The sequence below is a fragment of the Stylophora pistillata genome, chromosome 11 (assembly GCF_964205215.1).
Source record: "Stylophora pistillata chromosome 11, jaStyPist1.2, whole genome shotgun sequence".
Lineage (NCBI taxonomy): Eukaryota > Metazoa > Cnidaria > Anthozoa > Scleractinia > Pocilloporidae > Stylophora > Stylophora pistillata.
The window spans coordinates 6051964-6077412 of NC_142529.1; the positions used below are offsets into that span (position 1 = coordinate 6051964).

General features: G+C 36.7%; 2 pseudogenes across 2 annotated transcripts in view; both read left to right on the forward strand.

The window, feature by feature from the left end:
• Window positions 1-3855: 3855 nt before the first annotated feature.
• Window positions 3856-11219, forward strand: LOC111347287 (receptor-type tyrosine-protein phosphatase alpha-like; annotated as a pseudogene). Its single transcript, XR_015992894.1, has 10 exons — window positions 3856-3975; window positions 4936-5071; window positions 6046-6195; window positions 6815-6917; window positions 7503-7573; window positions 7799-7933; window positions 8252-8374; window positions 9311-9419; window positions 9785-9920; window positions 10261-11219. The product of XR_015992894.1 is annotated as a receptor-type tyrosine-protein phosphatase alpha-like (transcript).
• Window positions 11220-11912: 693 nt separating this feature from the next.
• LOC111342855 (protein sidekick-1-like) overlaps window positions 11913-25449 on the forward strand; it is a 33746-nt pseudogene continuing 20209 nt past the window's right edge. Inside the window, exons 1-5 of the transcript XR_015992882.1 lie at window positions 11913-12005; window positions 17509-17822; window positions 18050-18194; window positions 19324-19652; window positions 23928-24075. The product of XR_015992882.1 is annotated as a protein sidekick-1-like (transcript). The remainder of the gene's footprint in view (window positions 12006-17508; window positions 17823-18049; window positions 18195-19323; window positions 19653-23927; window positions 24076-25449) is intronic.

Below are 25449 nucleotides of genomic sequence, written 5' to 3' on the forward strand. Positions count from 1 at the left end.
ATGTGCTTCTCTTTTTTTAATATTCTTCAGGAGGAATTAAAAGGAAAAGCAAGTATAGTTGCCAAAATTTCCATCACCTCTTCCACTACGGGTTTGTATATATTGTACTTAACTAAAGATGAAGTTGCATATTGAATAATTGTACTGCAAAGCAGCAGAGTGCAAAATTATTTAGATAGCTTTGCAAGAGCAATAGCAATTACAACTGGTCTGGAGATCCTCTTTGTAAAGTTATTTTCCTCCAAGAAATTTATCGTTTTCAGTTTTTGAATGCCTGGTTTCTAGATTTTCGTTCCGCTCTACATCATCGTGCTATGCTCAATCCAAATCACCAGCTTTGAGCTTTCCCCGTAGTGGACCATACCGGCTAAATTCTCAACGAAAGTCGACAAATTCGGTGCCTGTTTTCGGCTGTCGCATAGCAAGCGGTGTTGTTTTCCTTTTTTTAAAAAAAAAAAAAGTGGGTAAATATTGAGTTAGTTCTTCGTCGTTGCCCGTTATGATAGTGTTTTGTCCAGAGATCTCACGCGAACCTTCAGAAAACGATTGTCGGCCACTGTCGACTAAAATTCTTTTTCTAGCGACGATTTTCTGAATTTTGTTTCCTAAACGTCTACTCTAAAACAACTGTTAGCTAGCAGGACTACAAGTAAGTAATTCCAGTAGAGCTTAATTGTTATTCTCTTCTGCAGAAGGTGGGAAAAAGGGAAAGTCGAGCGGTTCTAATGCTGCAGTTGTTGCTGTACCTGTGGTCCTGTTGCTGCTTCTTATATCAGCAATTGTTGTTGCCGTGTTCTTATACCGGAGGTTTGTGTTCTTTTTTAAGACGGAATGCTAATGAATGAGCGTAGAAAAAAATGTATGGCGACCGAAAATTAGACATTTTGTCCGTTTTGTCAGGAGAAGGCAGTCAAGATCCAAAAGTGCCACTGAAAGATCTGTTGAACTTGATGACCTGAAAAGCGGTTCTCAAGACCTTACCTCAAGTACATCAAATCTCGTCTATCAAAATGTAGGAGACATTCGTCGGACGATTAAAGGTAGTTTTTCGTGGATAAAGGTGACATAAATACTTACATTATACATGAGAGTTTTGTAGCAGAAGGTCAATGGAAATCTTTCACGGTTGACGTCATAACTTTTGTATAATTGACTACACTTGAAAAGTTACTTTCATGTTAAAAAGGGTTGTTGGGATGCCTAGCTATATTTTTCTCAGATATTTATTCTTTGGGTAACAAACTTATATCATACTTTAAATTTAAGACTTGGATCAACATCATTTCAACCAGTAAAGTAGCAATAACTTTTAAAATTAATACAGTAATTGGTTTTTAAGTGGGAGCAATGTGTAATTTTGTTTTCAAGTTTGCTGTAATATTATTGGCTGTAAGATTCAAGTGGTGTAACTCGGCGGTGATTGAACCAATCATCTTTTACGAACCAGACTTAGTTACGTCACCCGAAGTTGAAGTTTGCTCAAGTCGTTATAAGATCTTCTTCGTTGTTGACAACAGTCTTTGTCAAAAATACTCTTTCATGGTAGATTGGACTACATGTACTTGATTGACGGTTTTAAATATAAACAAGAAAATATCAAATTAGGTAATAGGGGCTTTGTATCGAAGTACAAGTTTGGTTACATATATTAAAAGTTAAAATACCTTAAAAATCTAATTTTTATCAAGTACTAAAAAATCCTCGAAAAAATTAAAGGGCATAGAAAGCTGTTTTGCGCGGTGACAGGTTACTTTGCTAGACGAAGATTATTGAAATCTTGAAATTACCAGCCCTTTACCTCAAAAGCGTGAATTCTGTTCGCGTTGACGTCCCTTGTCACAAAAGATTCTTCTCCTTCAAATATTTATTTAACACGTGAGGTCCATGGTACATGATTTTCAGACCTCAGATATCTTGAGTCTTAAATTAGTTTAGTCGAACCACCCACGATCTAAAGCCTAGAAAAGAAACACACTCCCATACCATGATCGTTCTTTAAGCATTATCGTAAGGCGGTGGAAAGCGTTTTTGTTGAATGAAGTAAATGAAAGAGTGCAGTTAGGGCGTACATGTTATCTAGGATAATTTATAACACGGTCGAGTTTCCATAAAGAAGATCAAAGGAATTGCAGAAGACATTATTTGCGATTTCTCTACCATTCAGGTGCTGAGCAACAGCCTGTTAGTGAAGAGACAGAAGCTATTTACAGCGAGGCTGACGATGGTAAACCCAAACCAATACCTGTGGCTGAGTTTGCAAAATACTTCAAGCAAAAATCAGCAAATGGTGCTATTGTGTTGCGAGAGGAATTTAAGGTAAGATGTCTACAATTGATCTATTTTAGTGTTTAACCGTTTTCTTTTCTCTCTTGTTATTGTACGACTCTGCAGTTATGAATATTTCTCGAATTGTGGCTGAAAGTTTCTAAAGAAACTGTGGTGCTGCGTCGGTGGGGGTAACAAGATAATTGGTTATATCAACTAAGTTGAAATTGGAAATTGGCTACCGTAACGAATAAAAAAAGCTAACGTTTCGAGCGTTAGCCCTTCGTCAGACGAAGGGCTAACGCTCGAAACGTCAGTTTTTTTATTCGTTACGGTGGCCATTTTACAATTTCAACTTAGTTGATATAACCAATTTTCTCGAATTGTTTCATGTTTTATATTTTCTCCATGGGCGACTTGACATATGCTTCAGTACATTATATATCACCAATGTTTTGGAAAGAGGAAATAATATTTTTTGTGGATGTCGTTGCAAGGGTCGCAGAAAGTGATCAAACAGAATCGTTTTTCATAAAAGCACCTTTATTGCAACTCAGTTTTTACCTTTACAGTATTTGCCAGGAGGGATGCAGTTCTCTTGGGAAATTGGTGAGAGTAACAGAGGCAAGGACCAATACGGAAACATTGTTTTATGTAAGTACAATTCATGAACTTTGTAAGTGTTTTTAAGCAACGGTAATTACATAAAACCAAGGAATTTAGATATCTTGAAGTCAGCTTCTAGAGCATAGAACGTAACAGGCGTTGCCTCTTTCAGTCGTCTATTCATCTTTCAAGGGAAGTAACTCACTTTTGTCGAAGTAATTTAAAATTTCATTGCTGATAAATCGCAGAACTGCACTGGAATGAACAATCACTTCAAATTTAATCATTTACTATGTGAAGAGCTTAAATCAAGAGAGATTGTTATATCTAATTGAGAAATTTCACCACACCCTACACCGTACGTTCAAAGCACAATGATTCACAAGGTTTTCTTTGTATTTCACACTATTAAAAAAACCGTGGAACTGAATGACCAATTGTTTTTGTTAACAGATGATCATTCTCGCCTCTTATTGGAGGAAATGGAGGGTGATAAAAACTTCAGTTACATCAATGCAAGCTACATTCCGGTCAGTGACAAAAAAACCACGTCGAGGTCGACACAACGACGCAATGCGACAAGACAAAATAAAACTGTAGAATGACGTCGACACGACTTGTTTGATAGAATGGATAGATAAATTGATGAACAATGAAACAGACAGACAAAAAAATGATTTTTACCTCTAAGGTATCTACAAAAATTTAACTTGAATCTTTTATCTCTCCGTTCTCTTCCTTTTTGAAGTTTAAATTTAGTATCGCAGAGGTCAGTGGTTCGAATCCCGTACAGGCCTGAATTTTTTTCAGGTCTGATTTTCACTATTGCTTAAATAGTGCTTTACTGCGAAGGATCGTGCACATATATATTTTCTTTTTGTCACGGTAAACTACTTGCAAACAGTGACTACGTATTTTGGGCCAAGGAAGCTCTTACTATAAGAATATCCTCAACATACATACAAATTTTCACCTAGGACGCAGAAAAAAGGAATGTGCAGCAGTTTCATTACGTCACTTGGCCAGACAAAGGTGACTTGAATTTAGGCAAAAGATTCATGCCAGGCACTTGGCTACTGGTGGACCACTTCTTGTGCACTGCAGGTAAAAAGTATTGTAATATTTGAAGACTTCAAATTAAATGCTTCACGTTTTGATAGATTTTCCACGTGAAAATATGCCAAAGACCCTCCGTTAACCGTCCTTTCATCCTAAACTCTGGACGGATCGTGCTTGAAATAACTCACAGTCGCAGCACCGCTTTTTGATTAGGGAGCTTTAATAACGACGACGGCAACGAAAACATCTTGTCGAATTTAACTTTTCGTTTTTGTAACTCTTTCGAGATTATTCCGATGTGTTTCACTTTGAAAATGCTGGCGAACTATTCAGGGACTATATCACTACGAACGGCGTTAAAGTAAGGAAAAAGGAAGAAAAATTAACCGTCATGCGCTCACGTTCTCGAGAAAACCTAAAATTTGGTTATTTCACGTTGTTGTTTTGCCGAGAACGGCAAAGAAATGTACCAAAATGTTAAACGCACGTGCAGGGCGATTGTTTTTGCTCATTCAGCCTATTGTTTTCTGCCGTTCTCGTTTCCGTTGCGGCTCTCGTTGCTAAAGCTCCCTCTTGTGTCCATAGTAATCACAGTAGCTAGTCAGAAGAAAGGTTAACGTCACAAGGAACCTATGAGAACTCGAATCAAACGAGTTGAACTGTCTGAGGTGTGAGAATTACATGTGTAAGTGTAGGGCCCTTTTTTAATGAGTGTAGTTAATAAATGAACCTCAAATATCTGCTCTCAATAGTCTTATTTGATCATACAAATGACGTCAAAAATTGTAAACACGAGTAAAACCTGCCAGAAGCGAAGCCTATGGGTATACCTACACAGTTTGTTTCTATTCAGGTTTGGTACTTCAAAAGTCAGATTTCCGACTTTCACTGAATTCCTAGTATGTTATCTTAGTTTTCCTGCCGTTTTCCCAGCCTTTAAGAATTCTCAATTTCTACACTCCTCTTCGTTAATTATTAAGCTTTTTTATTGGTACTCTTTTGTAGTGCTGGTGTTGGTCGAACTGGCGCATACATTGCTATCGACGCCATGCTGGAGAGTGCTGAGAAGATTAAAACTGTGTTCATACAGAATTACGTGCAAGTGACGCGTAAATCTCGTCCTCATATGATACAGAAAGATGTAAGCTAACAAATTAAACTTTTTTCCATGAGAGTAACAGCAGCATAATTCCTAGTAATTCTTCCCCCGTACATCTTTAAGAAGAATATATGTCATGATCATAGTGAAACTGATACGGTGTCTTAAGAACCCAAGCCTGGTCTTTATGATGACCGTCAAAGGCCAGTAATGTTTTTGCATGACGCTCAAATGATTCCAGAGTTTATCTCTTCGAATCCGCCATTTCTACACAATTGTAGAAAATATAGTCATTCCAGATGACGTTATCCGAATTGATATATGTCTAAAATTACAAATTTAATAAAAAATGTTTGTAAAGCTCAGGACTTAGGAAAAAAAGAATGCAACTGTAGACTGTATTTATTAAGAAAAACATTGCGCTTAAAAAAAACTGAATTGCGTCTCTTTACAAGTAAGAAATAAGAAATGATCTATAACTACTACTATAATAAAATTACAGACGACTACTCTCAAAAATCACTTAAATGCTTCCCTCGCACTCTTAACAATGAATGAATTTCGAAATCTATTTGTCTTTACAAGAGGCGTGGCAAACCTCCTCTGCCTTCTCAGCTCATATGAAATAGAAACTGAGGGAAGGGAGGCAGGAGGCTGGTAAGGACAATGGGCAATTCCACTCTTGTCAAGTGGTTGTTTTGAAAACGTCTTAATTAATGTAAAATAACCATATTCAACGAGTCAGCTGTAAAACGTGTTAAAGCTTTGGTGTAAATGGGGTATTAGTCACCTGAGAATTCGACTGATATATGGATAGATTTGGTCGACATCCTGTTTCAGAAGAGTTCTTTTGTCTTAAAACAACGCCAAGGAAAGGTCACGTTTTTGTTGGTAATTAAGATACAGAGTTTGATAAGCGCAGGTGATTTATTTTGACGATAAGGAATTTCTTAAATTTGGCTCTATCAAAAGCTGTCCATCTTAACAGTAATGGTATTGACTTTGTTTTTGAATAGGACCAGTATGTTTTCTTGCATCAAGCAGTGATGGAAGTTTTGGTATGTGGAAATACAGAGATTGTCCCTCAGGACCTACGAATTACAATAAGCAAGCTTGCCATGGTGCATAAACCATCCAAAAAGACTGGATATGAGCAAGAGTTTAAGGTGACTAGTAACTATTCCCAGTGACTAAATTTGCTTTTGTATGTTGTAAACTGCGAGTAAACGTTAATACGTGCAGGATAGTGTATCACTTGATTCTGAGGATTCTTTTCAAAATGTGTCTTTGACTTTTTAACCTTGTCTTCATATTTCTTATACACTTCTAAGGATAAAAGAATCTCGACAAGTAGCAACTGTCTCACCCACAAATCAGACTTAAATATCAAAGTTTACATCAAGTGTGCTTTTTTTCATCAATAATTCCTGCAATTAACCTTTTCACGCACATACCAGTGACAAATGAAGTTCGTTGTTGATCTTGCGTCACAGTACTTTGTGTCACTTTTCTATTCATTTAAATTGTTTTTGTGTGTGTGTGGGGGGGGGGGTGGGGGGTGTTTTGCGCCAATAAAAAACACTACCTTAATCCTTAAGGAGGCAGTAAAATATTAGTTCGGTAAAAAACCAAAACACTAAAGAAACAACAATAAACTAGGACTGAGGCTAATGGCTTAGGATTGAGAGGATTAAAACGATTTGCAAAGGACGAACCCAGAGAATTCAGAATAAATTTTTAAAATGCCCAAGCAATGACACTACTTTTTTAAATTATGTGTCGTAGCGCTTGGAGCTTGTAACAGACGCCGAGGCTTCTCAAGAGGAAGCAAAGCAAGTATTTATGCCGGCAAACGTTGTTAAGAATAGGTTCCCAAACGTTGTTCCACGTAAGTGTTGCCTTGTCTTCGTTTGCAGTTGTTTCCGAAACACTAAACTAGACTTTTATTTACTCCTGTGTTATTTCCTAGTTGAGTCCTAAAGCAAGTGTTGTCATTCAGGCATGACTTGTGTACTTTTCGATTTGTGCGCTATTCAAGCTGCCGGTCATCAATGGTTCTGCATCATTTTGTTAGTCGTTTAAGTCAGGTCATATCCTACAAGGGATTATGAAGTTGTACTGCGATGACTCAAACCGATAAAATGTTGTAGGTTGGAGTGATGACTAAAGTCACTGTGTTGTGTTTTGAGACAGCTTACGTAAACTTCACCCGAAAGTGACCCAAATAGGCGTGAAAGGAAGCTGTCCAAGGCATTGTTGGGCTTGGGATGTGGAGAAATATCTCTAGGATAACTAAAATGCGTAAAATTCGACATTTGTTTCCCCAAAACTCCATACCAAATGTCAGGTGCCGCCTCACATTGAATAGTGTTTCCAACCGAGACAATCTTTTTAACTTTTGTTGGGTATATTTTTGGTCTGCATAAATACCTTTACTTCTATAATTAAACACTCTTACTCGATTCTGTCCCAGTGGATAGCGCTCGAGTGCTCTTACAAGCTTCTTCACAAGACAAGAGTTACATCAATGCCTCATTCGTTGACGTAAGTGCAAAAATGACCTTTTTTTATTTGGTTATGGTATATTCTGTAATTCCAACATTTTGATCAGAAAAGACTCAGAGCTTTCAGGTTATTTACAATCTATATGTAAATATTTATTTTAAATTTTTACCTTCTCGAGTTGTGGTGGTCTTATTCTTTTTCTGCTGATATACTCGTGTTGCTCAAATTGACTTCCATATTTTCTTTTGATCTTTTATTTATCAGGACTACAAACAACGTAATGCATACATCCTGACTCAAGCGCCATTAGATAACACTATTTTAGACCTCTGGCAAATGATTTCTCAATATGATATTGGCACAGTTGTGATGTTGAATAACTTGAAAGAGGGAAAGCAGGTAAGGTTATGACATGTTTCTAAAAAGCGCAAAGCAACACGCCTCACTCTTAGCAACGGAGAAGTCATTTAGTTAACTTAAGATAACTTAAGACATTTTGAGAGACTAAACAGCCTTTTGGCATGCTTCATCGTCAAGAGAAAGTAATATTTTACAGCGGCTGTCCGAATGGTTATGCTCTCAAATGTCATACTCTAGAGGTGGAACTCTTTACTGGAAAATCCTTCCTACCTCTTTTTAGATTCCTATCGTAATTTTAAATATATTCAGTTAATGGCATCACCGAATCTCCTAGTAGCACTGCTTTTGTCTTTATAGAACTACCCACAATACTGGCCAAGCAAGGAATCCGCCAAGTATGGGGAAGTCACCGTCCAGCTTTTATCTCAAGAGACTTCTAACAATATCGCTATCCGACGATTCAGCGTAAAGAATGCAGCGGTACGGTTCGCTTGTTCTAGAATTTTTAGATCCCCTTTTATCTGATTACTTTCAGGGCTCGACACTAACTTTTCAACCTACTAGCCAAGTGGCTGGTGACATCTTAGATGTTACGATAATGTCATTTCGTTTACCAGCCAAATTTGCTAGTGGAAATCGAAATCGACGAGCCAAAACTGAATTTCTAGTAGGCTGTGGCTAGTGGGCTATAGCTACCGTTGGTGTCGAGACCTGACTTTGGGGGGAACCTTTACTATAACAATAGGAAGTGTTTGTACGTTTTCCATGCGCAGGAGTTTGACCTTAACGCTTTCACTATCAGGAGAGACCAATGAAAAATTTTTCATAACATCATCAGTACAGTGTCTGGTAGAAAGATGATCAGTAAAGAGGAAAATATTTAGTAGAGGATATTGTTTGATTTAGCATCAGATTTTCTGTACTTTTGTATGACTATGGAATCCAGCGGTGGGAGTCTTTCTTTTCTTCTTTTGCTTCTTTATTTTTCAAAATTCAATGTTTCATTCCTCGTAATGAAATTAATCCTGCATGGAAAATTGATTTTTTTAATAGGGGTAACCACTACAAAATGTGTTTAGGAATTTTACAGAAAATCCCACGACTCAATTCACAAATACGTTCATTACACCTTCTTCGCCTCTCACGCTTAGGCTAGAAGACCTACAATAAAACTAAAAACACACAATAAATTGATATGAATTGCAGTGTTTTCTTAAAGTGCGAAGTTCAGATTTTTTTTTTAGGTACTTACAAGTTCTCTGAGGCTTCCCCACGAAGAAAACAACGGATTGAAATCTCTGGAGGATTTCAAGTTCTCAACAGCAACAACCAAAAGAGAGACCTGTTTATACGATCACGTGGCCCTCGTGACGACTTATCAAAATCACTAGCTTTCTAATTAAATTTGTTCTTTAGCTTCCTAAGAAGACGTCAACTTTACAGCTCAGGAGATACTCGACCTGATGACCGCTGTTCAGCACTCTCAGCAACAATCAGGAAACGGAGTCATTGTTTTTCAGTGCAGGTAAAGAGCACGCTTCTTCTTGTTGTTATTACGCGTTGAAATGTTTTACTAGACATGACCCTAAATCCGCTAGGGGTTTGGCTAATAATGGTTCAATCGGTCTATACCGCATGAGAATAGCGTATGGTAACTTGTCAGATGCTTGAATCATATATAACTGCAAACGCGTACTTTTTGTACGACAAGCTCAGATTGTCATCTGAACATAAAACAATTTACCCTGTCTGCAATCTGCACCATCTACATTAATACTCAAGACTTTTGAAAAATTAAGGCTAAAGAAACGAGGCGAGAAACTGTAACATCGTTCCACCAGAGTCCACGTTTCCACTTTCTTGATTGATATTCCTTTTATCTTTTTACAGCGATGGTATTGGCCGTAGCGGCTGTGTAGCTACTATAATGTCAGTGATCGAACGAGTCAAGATTGAACAAACAGTTGATGTTTTCCAGACGGTAAAACTTGTTCGAGCAAAGAGACCAGGTGCAGTCAACACTCTGGTAAGACGACAGGTGTCAAATGTCATTACTTTACTCGGATTTAGATTGGCATAACAGATTACGTCTTCTCCGGCGCCTGTTAGTAACGTAATAGAATACCACATGTGCCTTTTCATACTGGGGTTGTGGTAAGGGTTATCACGTGCACCTAAAATCTTCCGCCCGTCATTCTTGCTAAGACTGAGTTTTCCTTTATACTGAGCAGTTCATTATTTGTCATGTTGAATAGTTTTTGCTTATTTTTACTTCTTCCTAAGCTTCCTTTGCACAGTGCTGGGTGCCCACTATTCAATAGTATATCCCTCGTGAGCTTAAGGTGTGCTGTTTATTTATCTTTCAGGAGCAGTACATGTTCTGTTACAAGACAGTTGTGGCTTACTTAGACTCTTTCAGCACCTACTCAAACTTTGCAGAATGTTAAAGAGCATTGCAAAGTATAAAAGGTGTAACAGACAGAAGTGATCTACATCCTCGAGTGTTTTTATGACTGAGCTGTGTTCGGCAGCTTTTTTTCTTCATATTCAAATTTTTATAATATGTAAATTTACCTCTAAGTAGAAGGCCTTTCCCTCAAATATATTTGCAAAACGAAGTTTTTTATAAAGTTTTCTATATTTTAGTATTATCCATAAAATATTTTAAGTAAAAGTAGGTAAAATAAGTCAATACAACTGAAGGTGTTGTCAGCTGAAGGAGGTTCAAAGTTTGATAATAGATGTACTTACCCCAGATTCTGTTATGGTAACTTGAAGCACAAACATGTGTCCCTACACGGCTCAGCACAATGGTAATATCATTAATTGTGTTATCGTAGTTTTCAAACTATCCCATTAAAAGAGAGAGATACTACATTTTCGGTGTATGTAGAAAGATTTAGAACACAACAACTCTAAAAAATTTATTACAGTTATAGAGTTTTGTAGTATTTTGTAGTTCAAGGTAAAGGAAAGTTTTTTTGTAACTTATATATTTCATTATATTTTTTCTTAAAAGTCCATGTGAAGTTTTAAAGTTATCGTTTCGTGTCAAAATCATTGGATTCAAAGTGGAGGTTTGTAGTTCTATGGTTTGTTTTGGAGTGTTAACGTGCCTTTTGGGTTTACCTCCAATATCTAGATTTAGTTCTCATTATATTCAATTATCAAATTATATGAGGTCACACAACGTCAATCTATGAAATTGCCTTTTTTCTCTCTGAAATAAGATATAATTTTGTATAGTAGATTTTTGTTAATGAAATGATAAATAAACTGATTGTTTAACGCTTAACGCAAAATTAAAACGTGCAAAGCACATTGAACTGTCTAACATTCAACAATTGTATAATTTTACAAAGTAAAGTATAGAGTTTATTTAAGCGTAAAGATTTATATTCACATAATTATTGATTGATTGATTGATTGAAATCAGTATTTTTTTCTAAATGTGGTCATATTCACCAGTCTCAAAGTTAAAATTTTCTTTATTCTGTGAATTTTGTAGTAATCGGCCTTCGGATTGGCTATTCGAGCGGGTAAGAAGGGCCAATTTTGACCGTTGGACTTTTTCTCGGTGCATGAAATCACGAAGAAAGCACTCGGCCAGTATTCAGCCCCCTTGACCTCACGCTTCGTCAATAACGCATATATCGATAACTAGTCAATGCATTTGCACACGTCAGCAGCAAACACCCATGAGCAAATAGTAGACACTGAGTCGCCGGATCAGAGCGCGCGTTCTGTTGGGTATGTTATAAAAGGTACTTAGATTTCCTGGGAAGCCCAATAGTGAAAGTATTAATGCTACATCCATAGCATTAGATGGTTAAATTCAAACTGCCGAACCAACTGACCCACACATACATTTGTGTAACTACTATAAATACTGCAGAGAGCTAAATATATCATCATTTAAAAATTAACATAAACTGATTGACAACCACGATTTTCCGAGAAGAGCTTGAGCTTTCTGTTCAAATAGCCGCTTAATTAAGCAAAACAACTGTGATCGCATACCGTGACACACTAAATCAAAACATGGCGCAGTTTCATCTGGAGCTTTCTTCCCGTGTGGCTTTTCTCGCTGCACTTCTTCCTCTGGCTTCAGGTGAGCACCGTATTATTTGAAATCTACTCATAACGTTTGTTCATCATTTTAATTATTAAATTAAGCGGAATTGGTTGGATATATCTGTCACTTTTGAGTTCTAAAGCCTAAGACTTCCGCACTCCATCGCAACTTCATCCCCACTGCAGACAGCATCAGCAACGTTTTCTTTTAGTTTTGATTATCAAATTTAGCGAAACGGGTTGTAAACATCTTTCACGTTTGAGTCCTGAAGTCTAAATGCCTGTTATTCAAACGAGGTCTAACCCAAACCGCGGTTCTACCTTAGCAATGGGCCTCAGGTATTCTCTCAGTCAAAGGGTTGACTAAATGATTAGATAAATGTCCTTCGACTGTTAGTTTTCGGCCCTCTTGTCACTGTTCACAAAAAATAAATGTTCAGATAAAAGGTTCGGCTTAAATAAAGATGGGTAGAACGCGGTTTTGTTAACCAACGGCTAAACTTTGCTTAAATAACCGGTCCAAAGACTTCCGCACACCATCGCAACTTAAATGCTAATGCAGACAGCATCAATACCAAAAAGATAGGAGAGCTACTCCGGTTTTCGCATATTTTTCCTGAAAAGATCATCTTACAACGAACGGGAAAGTTGAAAACCTTTATGCTTTTATAACTTGCCCAGTGAGGAAGCTAAGAGAAATTTACAAAAGTCAGTTTAAACTTTGAATTATTCAGCAAACAGACGGTCTGAAACGACTGTTTCTGTAAAGCTATCAGGTGGTAGTATTTGCTTCAATTTCAAGTTAAAGGACTCTTGGAAATTATTCTACCCGTACTATTTACTCAGTAATTTTAGCTATACAATTTAGTACAAAGATTTCCATTAAACCCGGTACTATTCTAAGACAAAGTTCGTCGCGAAGATGTCATGTTATTTTTCATAACAGAATTGTATGCATAATGAGGTAAGGACTAAGTATTATGGATTATGCCCATTCCAGCAGAGTCAGTTCACTCAGCTATCATCTTCCTGTATTTCACCCCAGAAACTGTCCATTTACACAAAAAGTCAACCTTTCTTTGCTCCAAGAAAGTGTTTAAGACCCAGTTTTGCCTGGGCCGAGGTCATTTTACTATATTTTCTTCAGGCAGCTGGTAGGTCGACTGATAACGTCCGCGGTCGAGTTACCGTTTGAATAATGAATATTTGGGAGAGGGGCGAAGCTTAGAGGGCAAATGTGAAACTTTGAGGACAATCTCTCAGCTGTGGATATTATCAGCAGACGTCACTATCACTGGATGAAAGAGAACTAAATGAAAAAGAGATAAAAGAAAAGTGGGCTTAACAAAGGAAAAGAGAAAACATTACCTTTTTTAGCCGTAAGAGGGGGGACATCGGTCACTGCGGAATAACGCTTTAGCGCTAAAAAATGACTGGAATCTAATTACTCCTTACTCTCTCACCGCTTAAACAAATTTTTAGCTCGTCAGAATAAAGGAAATGAGCAGTAGCTGAAGAAGCTCGAAGCTGAAGTTCTAGAAGAAGAGCTGAAGTACAATTTTAAGTAACATATAAGATTATGCGGGAGAATAAGGATACATTCGAGCTCACATCTAGTATAAGAAACCGTACAAAATTCTCATTGGAAAACTGGCATTAACATGATGACTTTTAAAACGAAATTTCCCTTGAAGAACTTTTGTAAAGAGGCAGTTTTTACCTTAACAGCTGATAGCCCTGGAGTGCACAACAAAGATTCAAACTGACGAACAAACAGACAAGCACACTTAAACAGCTATAAATTCTGCAAAGAACTAAATGGGATATCATTTAGAAATTAACATAAACTGATTGAAAACTACAAATTTACATGTAATGACGACATGCCACAAATTATGCAAAAACGAGCTTGAATAGCAAGGGAACAAAGACATCTTTTGTCGGATGAGCTTTCTGTTACAAATGGCCGGTCATGCAAAACAATCGTGCGGTATTCCGTGACAGTTTCGGTCGCAACGTGTCGCAATTCGATCTCGAGCTTTGTTTCCGCATAGCTTTTCTCGCTGTACTTCTTCCTCTGGCTACAGGTGAGCACTATATTATTTGAAATACAATCGTAAGGTTTATCTTTATTCTAATTCAATACATCTAGCGGATTTAGTTGAACATGTCTAAATGTTAAGCGCACATCACAACTTAATGGCCGACGCAGACAGCATCAATACCAAAAAGATAAAAGAGCTGCTCCGAGTTTCGCAGTTTGTTAATGATAAGATTATCTTACAAAAAACCGGACAGTTAAAATCCTTCTGGCTTTTGTGACTAGCTCAGTTAGGGACATGAAGGAAAGAGTTACGAAAGTCAACTTAAACTTTGAACTACTCTGTCAGAGAGTCTGAATCCATCCTGACGCTGTCGGGTGGTAACATTTGCATCAATTCAAGTTAGCTCCCGGTTAGCTCAATGGATAGAACGCTGGACTGTTGTGCGGGAGGTCGAGGGTTCGAGCCCCGGCCGAACCAACACTCAAGATCTTAAAATAAATGAGAAGAATATGCTACCTTTCTATAACATCAAGAAATGGTTAGATATTCTAGTCTTCTCAGATAGGGACGAATACATGGAGGTCCCTTCTCCTGCAGGGTTAGGGGTAGGTGACGTTAATTTCCCACGCACGAGATTACTGTGTGATGGATGTCCTGCCCTGAGGTGGGATGGGTGGGGTTTGTTGGAGCTTAAACCTCGTAGGGAACTCGTGTCTTATTGTTTCTGCTCCTGTACTTGGTACAAATCCTCAAATAAATAAATAAAAATAAATAAATAAATAAAAGCACCCTTGGATATCATTCTACCTGTACTATTTATTCTAAAAACGATTCCATTTAATCCGGTATTTCACTAAGGCAGAACTGGGGTCATAGATAGTCGACTGTTTTTGCCGTTTTTGTTGTTGTTTTTTTTTTTTCATGAAGAAACTGTATGCTTAATGAGGTGTGAATGAATTATTATTTATTATTCTACTACAATGTCATTTTACTAAATAAGGTCACGATAACGCTCAAAATATGCCACGGTAATACACTGTGGAACAGGACAAAAAACGCAGTAAGAAAATGGCCGCACTGAACGATCCAAACTTTCTTTTTCGTTTTATAAGCTTGGCTTGTAAAGAAACGATATTTCAAGCGATACAGATTTTTAATTTGTGACTATTATCTTCTGTAGGAGGCATAAGAGCACTATATATGATTATATATTGTTATATATTATTAGTACATACTAAATGATGGATAGCGTTGAAGACGGGCACTGATAGGAGACTCAAACTCCGACTTTCCTTTGCAATGTAAGAGAGAAAATAGGGTCCATCAGGATTTACAATATTTTATTCAAATGTCACCCTAAAATTATCGGTACAGTTGAAAATTTCTCTTTATCTATATCTAGCTCAGTTTGAAAGCATAGAGAAATTTTCCAAATTTCAATTAGACTTTAAATTATTTAGCCAACAGAGAGACGGTTCTGACACTATTGTGTTGTAATGAAGCTATTGACAATGCACGAGGTGGTCACCTGTGCTTCAATTTCATTAAACAGCACTCTTAGAAATTAATCTACCTGTTCTAAGCAGCTTAAAAGAAAGCTTTTACAATTCCAATGATAGTCATTTGTTTTTGCCAATGTTTCTTTCCTCAAAGAACTGTATGCATAACAAGGATGAATGAATTTTATTTTAGATTTTGCTTCTTCCAGCATAGATTAGTTTACTCTGCTATTACATGCCAGTCGTTTCGTGCCCATGGATCTTTCGTATCCAGGCTCAGACGTTTTATACGCACTTTCGATCAGTTCGTACTTAAACCTCTGGTCGATTCATAGCCAACAAATTATGGCAAAAAATGTTTAAAACAAACATAAACATTTATTTCATTTATCATAGTAGTCACAAAAAGCTAATTCTAATCACAGAAGCATTGAAAAGTTATCTTTTAGTTAATATTCTTGGAAAATCGTGACCTAGTTGACCCATCCCAATATACCGGTTTTTTGCCTTCTACCACGCAGCGCCTACGCCTAAATCTACTTGATCTGCTTAGTAAAAGAGCTAATATCTAATTCATAGTAACGTTGAAAAGTTATCTTACTCTTGAACAGTCGTGACCTAGTTGCCCATGCTGACTTATTCTAGCTAAGGTATTTTGCCCATTATTACGGAGCGGCTATACAACTAAACGTACTTATTGTACTCAGTTATAAATTAAAAATCCTAGTAGTAAATGCAAGTAATGTCTAAGCTCAGTTCATCACTGCCCTGTTTATATTGGCACATCCTTTGAGAAGCTGCCTCAGTGACTTCTCCTTCTTGTTGAAGGCCTCCCAAGGTTCGAAGAGCCGCCTCTCCACTTCACGATAGGTGGACCTTTGCATTCGCTTAAGCTTGCGCTCGGAGACTAGACAAATTCCAGTGGAGGGCACCTATCATGTGCATGATAATAATTAGCTGTTATTGTCAAGAAACTTGCAAGTATAAACAATAGAAAAGCAAACGACACCTACCTTACGCGGACCACTGACACTTTTATTGTTAAGGAAAGTCCAATAATATAACAAATAAGATCACACATATACCTTGCACGGGCGTGCGTGCATCTTAATTGTTTTGTCAATACTAGGATAAGTGAAATAAATGTTTATCTTTGTTTTAAACATTTTGTGTCATAGTTTGTTGGGTACGAATTGACCAGAGGGTTGGGTACGAACTGATCAAACGTGGGCACAATACGTCTGAGCCTGGGTACGAATCGTTTGGGTACGAAAGATCCATGAGTCCGAAACGACTGGATACCCTGCTATTCTGTTGGATCAACCGGTACATTCTTACATTGCGCCTCAGAAACTGTACATTTTCACTAAAACTGAACTTCTCTTTGCTCTAAGAAAGCCGGTTTCAAACCCACTTTAATCATCATAAACTTTCTTCACTTGCCCTCCAGTGCATCACAACACTTTCAATAGAAACTAAAATCTTTCCTCATTTTCTCTAAAAGTGAACACCTTCAGAAAAGATATTGAGAGTATTTCAATGCCGCAGATTTGATTATTCATAACCATGTTACCCCTATGAATGATAATAAGCATGTAGCATCTCCCGGCATCAGTATCACCACTGAATCAAACACCAAGGTCATCAGAATAAAGGAAATGATTGCAGACTCAAGGAGCTCTTTATTTTTAGAAAAATTATGCAAGTATCATGGGAAATCATAAGAGCACAGCGCAGAGAACTTGTGTACTGATGTTAGGGTACAATACCCTAATAAGGACTTAGATTTCTTTGTAATTTTTGATAAAATTGGTAAGTCATTTTGAATGCAGACAAGCTCTAATTTTTACTATCTGTGACATGGACTTTATAGTCAAGGTATATAATAGAGACATATAAGGTATACATAATTGGCATTCACAGCCAACCCATGATCCCTTTTGCAATAGTTATGAGTGTGTTAATTAAAATGCAAATGTAAAATTTGCTTTTGTAGGGGCTTGCGTTGATTTAGATCTTGGAATGGGAAGGGAGACGATTCCCAACAATGATATTACTGCTTCTACTGTACAAAGTGTTCACACACCAGCCCAGAATGGTCGACTGAACTACACATCAGGATCGTCATGGTGTGCAGGAACAAGTGATACTAACCCATATCTACAGATCGATCTACAGACACTTCACATCATTTGTGCTGTGTCTTCTCAAGGAAATTCTCAAGCAGATCAGTGGGTGAAGAGTTACACACTACAATTTTCCATGAATGGGACAACCTGGATGGACTACAAGGAAGGTGGACAAATCAAGGTATAAAGGACTTTCACACTTAAAAAAAATTACTACTGTAATGATATAAGAGTCCTGATTGCATGAGTTAACGTTTTTTAATTAATACTTCAATAATATTCAATGCAAGTGATTGTTGCTTCTTAAAAGTGGATTAAATTGTCTATAGATGCATGCTGTTATCTCAACCTACATGTAGGGAAAAGTAATATGTGGTCAGATATACTGACTGTTTGTTTCTTCACTAGGTTTTAATAGGAAGTAATGACAGGAACTCAGAAGTGAAGCATGTTGTTTATGGAGTGTTAACAAGATATCTGCGATTCCTGCCAAAAACTCACCAGGGTGCAGTGTGTATGAGAACAGAGGTGTTTGGAGAAAAAAAAACACCCAGTGAGTGTAGAACTTATATGTATTCATGCATGTTTACAGTGATTAAAGCTCAACTTTTTTCAAATGGGCCATTTATTACTGAAAATTATGTTGTGGTCACCAAAAACAAAAAGCTTAGTGCCAGAGGGATATAGATGAAGAAGGTAAAGGTGGGAATATTATCATGGTGAGAAGGTTAATTTTATCAATGATAGAAATGATTTTCTTGTTTCAAATTTTGGTTCAGATTTTTTTCTTTTGCTGTATATGAAAGCATGCATGTGGTATAGCTTTTCTAATCAAAATAGATCAATTTTATCCTATTAACTACAAATGCAAGGGCCATAATGGAAGAAAATCATACATTGTTTTGACAATAATGGACTGGAAGCATAGGAAGAGTTGTGTGGGAAAAGGACAGAGGTTTATATAATCTCGGGAAAAGTTTCTTGAATTTATGAAAAATGATACACACTTTAAAGGGACAAAGAGTACTATGAACAGTATTTGGTTTATAACCCTAATGCCATCAGTATCCTAGGTTCAATTCACCACTTAGTCCACATTAGATTGAAAACTCTGAAAGATGCTTCATTGAGCACAGAAAAGTACTTGCTAAATATTGCCTAAGAGACACATCTCAACATGTTACATGTAAGTTTGGTTGTTAACTTTTTTAGCCATACAGTAACTTGATCTGCCTCAAAAAAATTGAAATAAACTTTAATTAATTTACTTTCAACTGCTAAAACTTCCACTTTGAATTGCAATCTTTGCAATTTTAATTGGTGCATTTTAATTATAATACTGTGAGTTTATTATACACAAGTGAACTTTTAAAAATGCGCATGCACTCAAATTGTCTAGTTTGAAAGTGAATAGCAAGTACTATTCACTTCCAAATAGTGGATGAGACAGAATTGTGTGGCAGGAGTTGAATCACTGAACGTTTTTTGCTAAAAATAATGAAAGAAGTACACTTAATGTTTTGATATCTGACTGTGTCTATAGACGTACTGTTACAATTGTTCACCTCAGTGATGTTGAAAGAGGTGGATAATCACTAAGCCATTTAGTGGCAAGGTAATTATCCATCACTAGTCACCTTCACTCAGGTAACTAATTGTTAATGATCATTATTTTCTTGCAGCTTGTGATATGAATGCCATTGGTTTGGCCAATGGTGGTAAAATTCCAGACGGCAGCTTTACAGCCTCATCAATATTTGGTGATTGGGTTGGCTATGCAGCTAAAAATGGTCGACTGAATAAAGATAAAGCATGGGCTCCCGAGATAGAGGACAATGATCAGGACTACCTACAAATTGATCTGCTATATGAGTATATTATCTGTGCCACAGCCATTCAAGGAAATCCAACTTCTAATACCCAAGCTAAAGAATGGACTACACATTACAAGATTCAGTTATCTCTTAGTGATACCACTTTTGACACCTACAACGAAAGCAATAATGACAAGGTTGGTAACATGTAAAGGTCACAAACATGAATGCCTAAAATTTGCATCTGGTGCACTCTCTAAACTTTTCGAGCCAAGAGTAGGCCCTCACCGAATGGACAGTTATGTAAAGTATGTGCAACTATCTGTCTCATATCTGTTACAGTACTGCACAATGTCTGTAATGGTTTTATTCATATCTGCAGCATATCTGCAATTATATATGTTTACAGTTATTTCACAGATATGTAGGGACTTCTTTCAAACGTCTGCAAAGTATCTTAGGAAATTGACATTTATTTAACACATATGTAGGTGATCAAACAGAGTGAGTTAGAAATCAAGGACCCGGCCATCTTTTAAATTGTCATCATATGCCAGTCATGATATTTGAATTTGCCCTACTAGGAGACCATAATTTATTTGATTAAATGCTGACCAAAAATTGAGTGTCCAAGCTACCAAACTTTTAAACAATTCATTGTGCAAAGCTACTAAGATCTCTGTGGAAAATAGCATATTGATTGAGTGACATGTAATAGTTTGCAAAAGGGGTCTTCTCAGCCATGTCTTTAAAAATCCTCTTTATTGTGGTATTTAACCTTGTGTCCTTCAACAAGAACTGATTACAACTGTAGGGTCCAGAAAAAAATTCACACAACCAATTTTCTATCTGTACATCAATTTACTTGCTTTGCAAATCTAACATGAAAACAACTCAACCTTTTAATATACAAGTGGATCATTGTTTTCTTCAAAAGTTTTTAGCTTACTTGGATCAGCTGTCCCGCCATTATCGATCGTCAACTAAACCTATATCTGGAGTTATTTCATTACTGTTCGGTTCTTCTACGTTTTCATAAACGTGTGAACGAAGTTCTTCATGATTTTGTACTTCGACGCAATCCAAAAGTTAGCCTGAATCAAAAACTGTGTCCTGCAGTGTGAATCCTCACCATCCATTTTCAGCTGTTCAAGAATTCGAAACCAGCGATCCATTCGAACCATCGATGTGATCTTCAAAACACAGTGCAGTTAAAAGAGGGGTTGGTCTGAAATTATTACAGCTTGGAGCTTCGATTAAAGCATTCCTCACAAGACAACTCAAGCTTTGGTGGAAAAGGATTTGCAACGCAACGAATAGGTGTTGAAACGCTTGCGTTTCTTTCAATCAATCCATTTGGCCGCCATCTTACTTTACACTGTAGATGGACGAGGGGGGAATGGTACCAAAAGTATAAAACGCGTTTGATTGGATATGCTGGAATTTCAAAGCTTCTTCGGTAAACTTTGTTATTTTGGCGGCACTTTTGTTTTCTTTTCGTGGTGTGATAAATTTCAGTTATTCAAATGCTTGCACGTAGCGTCATTTTAGCGTGCTGCAGACTTATAGTTCGGCTTACAGATAAAGATCAGCTCTGCAAAATGTCAAAAAGGAATAAATGAATTACCAAGTATCAACACGTTTTCAAGAGGTTAATGGTGAGTGACACCCATTTTTTTACTGGTGAAACTTAAAACTTTATTGTTTATTTCGTTCATAGTTGTGAATGATGACCTTATCGAAACTATGAAATAACTGTTTGTAGCAAGACTTACTTCAAAGGGATAAGCTTGGTTGCTGATACCTTGTTTCCCTATAGACTTTCACCCTGTGAAATTTACTGAGGATGGAATAAAGTGCCTGTTCGGTTGAGGTAAAGTTGAGATTGCCGGTGCTGATGTTGAGGCAGGCTCCTTGTGTGACACATTCTGGGAGGATGCAAATAGCAAAGGGCTGGTTCCCAGCAATAATTCTCACTTTTCGTGGTATGTAAACTGAATAACCCCTCATTTTTTCTTTTTTATCTCAACAATTCAATTCCTTAAATGGTCCTTTGCCTCTATTTCATGTTTCAAAGGTAAAGAGTGTTTGATAAAACTAATATGAATTACTTTCTTCTTTGCCAGTAACTAAGCCACAATGATGATACTTTTTTTTTTGAAGTGATAGTCTTTTGCAGAATTGATCACTACTTCCCTTGCTAACCAAGCTTACACTGTCACTTTGGACCGTGTCTTTCATCATTTTGATTGATTGATTATAGTTAGGGAAGGGGGCTATTCTAAGTGGTGATCTCAATCTCTGGAAATCTAGGTACAGTGTGCATGGTCGAACAAACTACTATACTCTCCATGGTTGAAATTTTTGTTAGTATTTTAGATTATGAAACTCCATGTTACCAACATAATCAACTGTCGGGCTGTTTGTTGGTAATCCACAATTTCAATCATTTGAGAACTAACTTGAACATTTGTCTTTTAATTGCTTCCTAGGTTTTGTTCTGGATGAGAAAAATTATAGAAAGCAGACTGCCACAGTTGTAAATAAAACCTTGCGAGATATTTTGTTGTGGAGTTTGTAGAGGCATATCAAAAAAAAAAATTTAAAACCGCTAGAACTTTTTTTAGCACAATTTTATGATTATTCCTGTATTTTTTAATTATTTTTTATTATTACATGTTCTATTTGATTAGAAGAGAAATAAAAATTGCATACATACTTAATCTATATCAATAAACGATGTCAAATAGATAACATTGCAGTGTGTTATTCACTTGTTCTCAATTAATGAACTACACTGGTACCCTATGCCACCCTTGATAGTCTCCCCTATAGCCATAGTAGGGATCCACAGATAGCTAACATATTTGTAGTAGCAGATATTTCCACAGATATGTAAGTACTGTTGGTTTTTTATATCAATATTCTGTCACATATCTGTCACAGTTAGAAATTTTGGGCCAAATTCCTATATGTTACAGATATATTACAGATAGGTCATGCAGATATTTCACAGATATGCTGCAGACCTGAGGAACATATCTGTAGCCTATCTTCCAGTTTGGTGAGGGGGGTGCATGTTCTTTTCTTTTTTTTCAAATTTCAATCATGATGAGAAATTTTCTTTTTCATTGAATGTGAAATAATGGTAAGCTAAAGAAGCACAAATCTAACATGTAATTCATACTCGGAATCCTGCAGTTGTCAGTGATTTTCAAGTGAACTTCAATTTTGTGTCAGCAGAAAGGTCAGCAAGGTACTTGTATGAGAGTGTATATGTCTCTCAAGGAGACAATTGCTGATCCTAGCAGTATGCAGGAAGTGTGCACAAGTATGCGCAAAGTTTGTAATGGGCCTTGCTCACCATAGAGTGTTTGTGTCTCAGTGGTAGTGCATCCGAGTGTGGAATCCAATGGAGGTTTGATTTCTCATGGGGATTCAGAACTTTTTTCTTTGTCCCATGCTAGTGACAAGACAATACATCTTTCTCGAAGAAAATTGTTGTAGCAATAGTTAACAAATGAACAATATTGTTGTAGCAATAGTTAACAAATTAACAATAATTTTTAGAAATTATGTTAATTTGTTTTATGTTTCTACTCGTTACCCATCCACTCCTTTTATGTGTACTCCTACATTTTTTTGGACCATTTCATTTATGCCTAACTGGTGTCAATTAGTTTGATTTCCATGTAGGAATGGCCATTTTTTTGTGATCAGTGAACCTGCACGGTCAATATCTTTGCTTTGCCTTTCCTCTTCTCTCTATTGCAAACCAGTCAATGCATTGCATATACCTGCATCTATGATTTGGAGATATCCTGGATAGTTATTTAATTGATTTATAAGTTTCATACATGTAGATGGACATGCAATTGTGCCCCTACAAGTGTTAATTATTGCACACAATGACTCCTCTGGTACAAGCAGTTTGAAGGGGGCTCTGTGAGACAATTGTGCTTTTATTGTGTCTAGTTGGGCTTTTGAAAGTAGGTAAAATAGAATCCTGGATAAAGGTTAGAGGTAGTGAACAACTCAACATTGAGCATCCTTGAGCACACTTGGGTATAGTCAAAGTGTTCCTGGTGCTGAGTTCCATGTAAACGACAAAAAATGTCCAACTGAAGGCAACCTTAAAGGACACAAAAGATGGAAAATGTAGGAATTCCCTCAAATTCTGAATTCTCATCACAGAATGTTTTGAAAAAAAATCATTCACTCTCATTTTTGTCCTGTCTCTTATAACTTAACACTAAAACCTATGTATTTCAAAAATGGAGGTGATTTATAGTCCAAAAGATAAAGTTGATAAATCTCATACATTTATGTCACTCACATGGACTGTAAAAGTAACAATTTTATATTAGTCATGCAATGCTAATTGAACATTCTTATCTGTCATAATAGGCTTTAAGTTACTGTTCATATTTAAAACAATCTTATGGTATCTGTTTTTGTGCCACCAACTACAGGTCTTTCCTGGAAATAAAGACAAAGACAGCACTGTAAAATATAGTCTTCAGGAGTTTGCAAGTGCAAGGTACATCCGCTTTGTGCCAACACAATACCATGGCTGGAAAATTCTGAGAGTGGAAGTATATGGAGTACTTCTAAGTAAAGGTAATATAAATCCATTTGAGCACTTTTTCCCCCTTAGACAAAAACAAAGTTATTGTTCAGTTGTTTGCGAAAGGGGAGTTACAGAGTAGTTATATATGGTAAGTGTAAGTATTCCCTGATGCTTAGCAATCCATTATTACCAGTTAACTCGTTCAGCGAGGTTTTAACGATGAACAGAAAAAGATTTTTGGCATCAACACCCCACAGCTAGGTGTTGACATCTAACTGGTGTTGTTCTGGTCATGCAAAAAATACAAAGTTTGGGATTTTTTAATTATTATTACTTTTTAATGTACACACTTTTACTTATACATTTAACACTTATAATATATACTAATATAACTAACATTTCTTAAGTTCTTACATTTCTTACAAAAAACAAACTTTATTTTTAAAACTATTTTGTCAAAAAACTACTTACAATAGGAACAATACTTACAGCACCAATTTTACGTACACTAAAAACACTTCATAATACTCTAAAAGCAACATTACTTACAACACTAAACATCACTTGCAATACTAACGTTACATTTATTCTACAGTATGTAATACTATGGAGAGCAAGGATGTATTGTATAATGTTCAATAAAGCCATCTTGTCACACAAAGTGTAAAAACAGGCTACAAATTTGAGTGGCATGATACATTATTTGACCATGCTAATGATAGAATGGTAGAGACGTAGAAAGGAAAGCTACTTATACTCGTTATACTGAATAAGAGATTCTCACTTTTCACAGTGTTTTATCAGTGTACCATTTTTTTGGCAGTCAAATATTCTATGCCAAGAGTGGCTTTCAATTCTGCTGTAAAAACTTTTAATCTAAGATGGCTATGGACTTTCACAGGCAGCCCAAGCATACTATTTGACCGCCTCCCAGTTAGCTTGACCTCCTCCCAGTTAGCTCAATGGATAGAGCGCTGGACTGTTGTGCGGGAGGTCGAGGGTTTGAGTCCCGGCCGGACCAACACTCAAGGTCTTAAAATAACTGAGAAGAATATGCTACCTTTCTATAAATCAAGAAATGGTTAGATCTTCTAGTCTTCTCAGATAGGGATGAATAAATGGAGGTCCCATCTCCACGCATGAGATTACTGTGTGATGGATGTCCTTCCCTGGGGTGGGCTGGGTGGGTTGGGTTTAGGTGGATGAACCTAGTAGGGGACTACGTGTCCTATTGTTCTTCCACCTGTACAATGTACAGATCTTTAGAAAGAAAAGAAATGAAACAAATTTTGGGGTCTAAACTTGATTAACGGTAATGCTTAACATATTAAGATAGAACTTTAAGCGTAAGTGGGGGCTGTTTAAAAAAGGAAAAATTATAAAAAAAAAAAGAAAAAGGTTAAAAGGATAATAAAAGCGAGGAA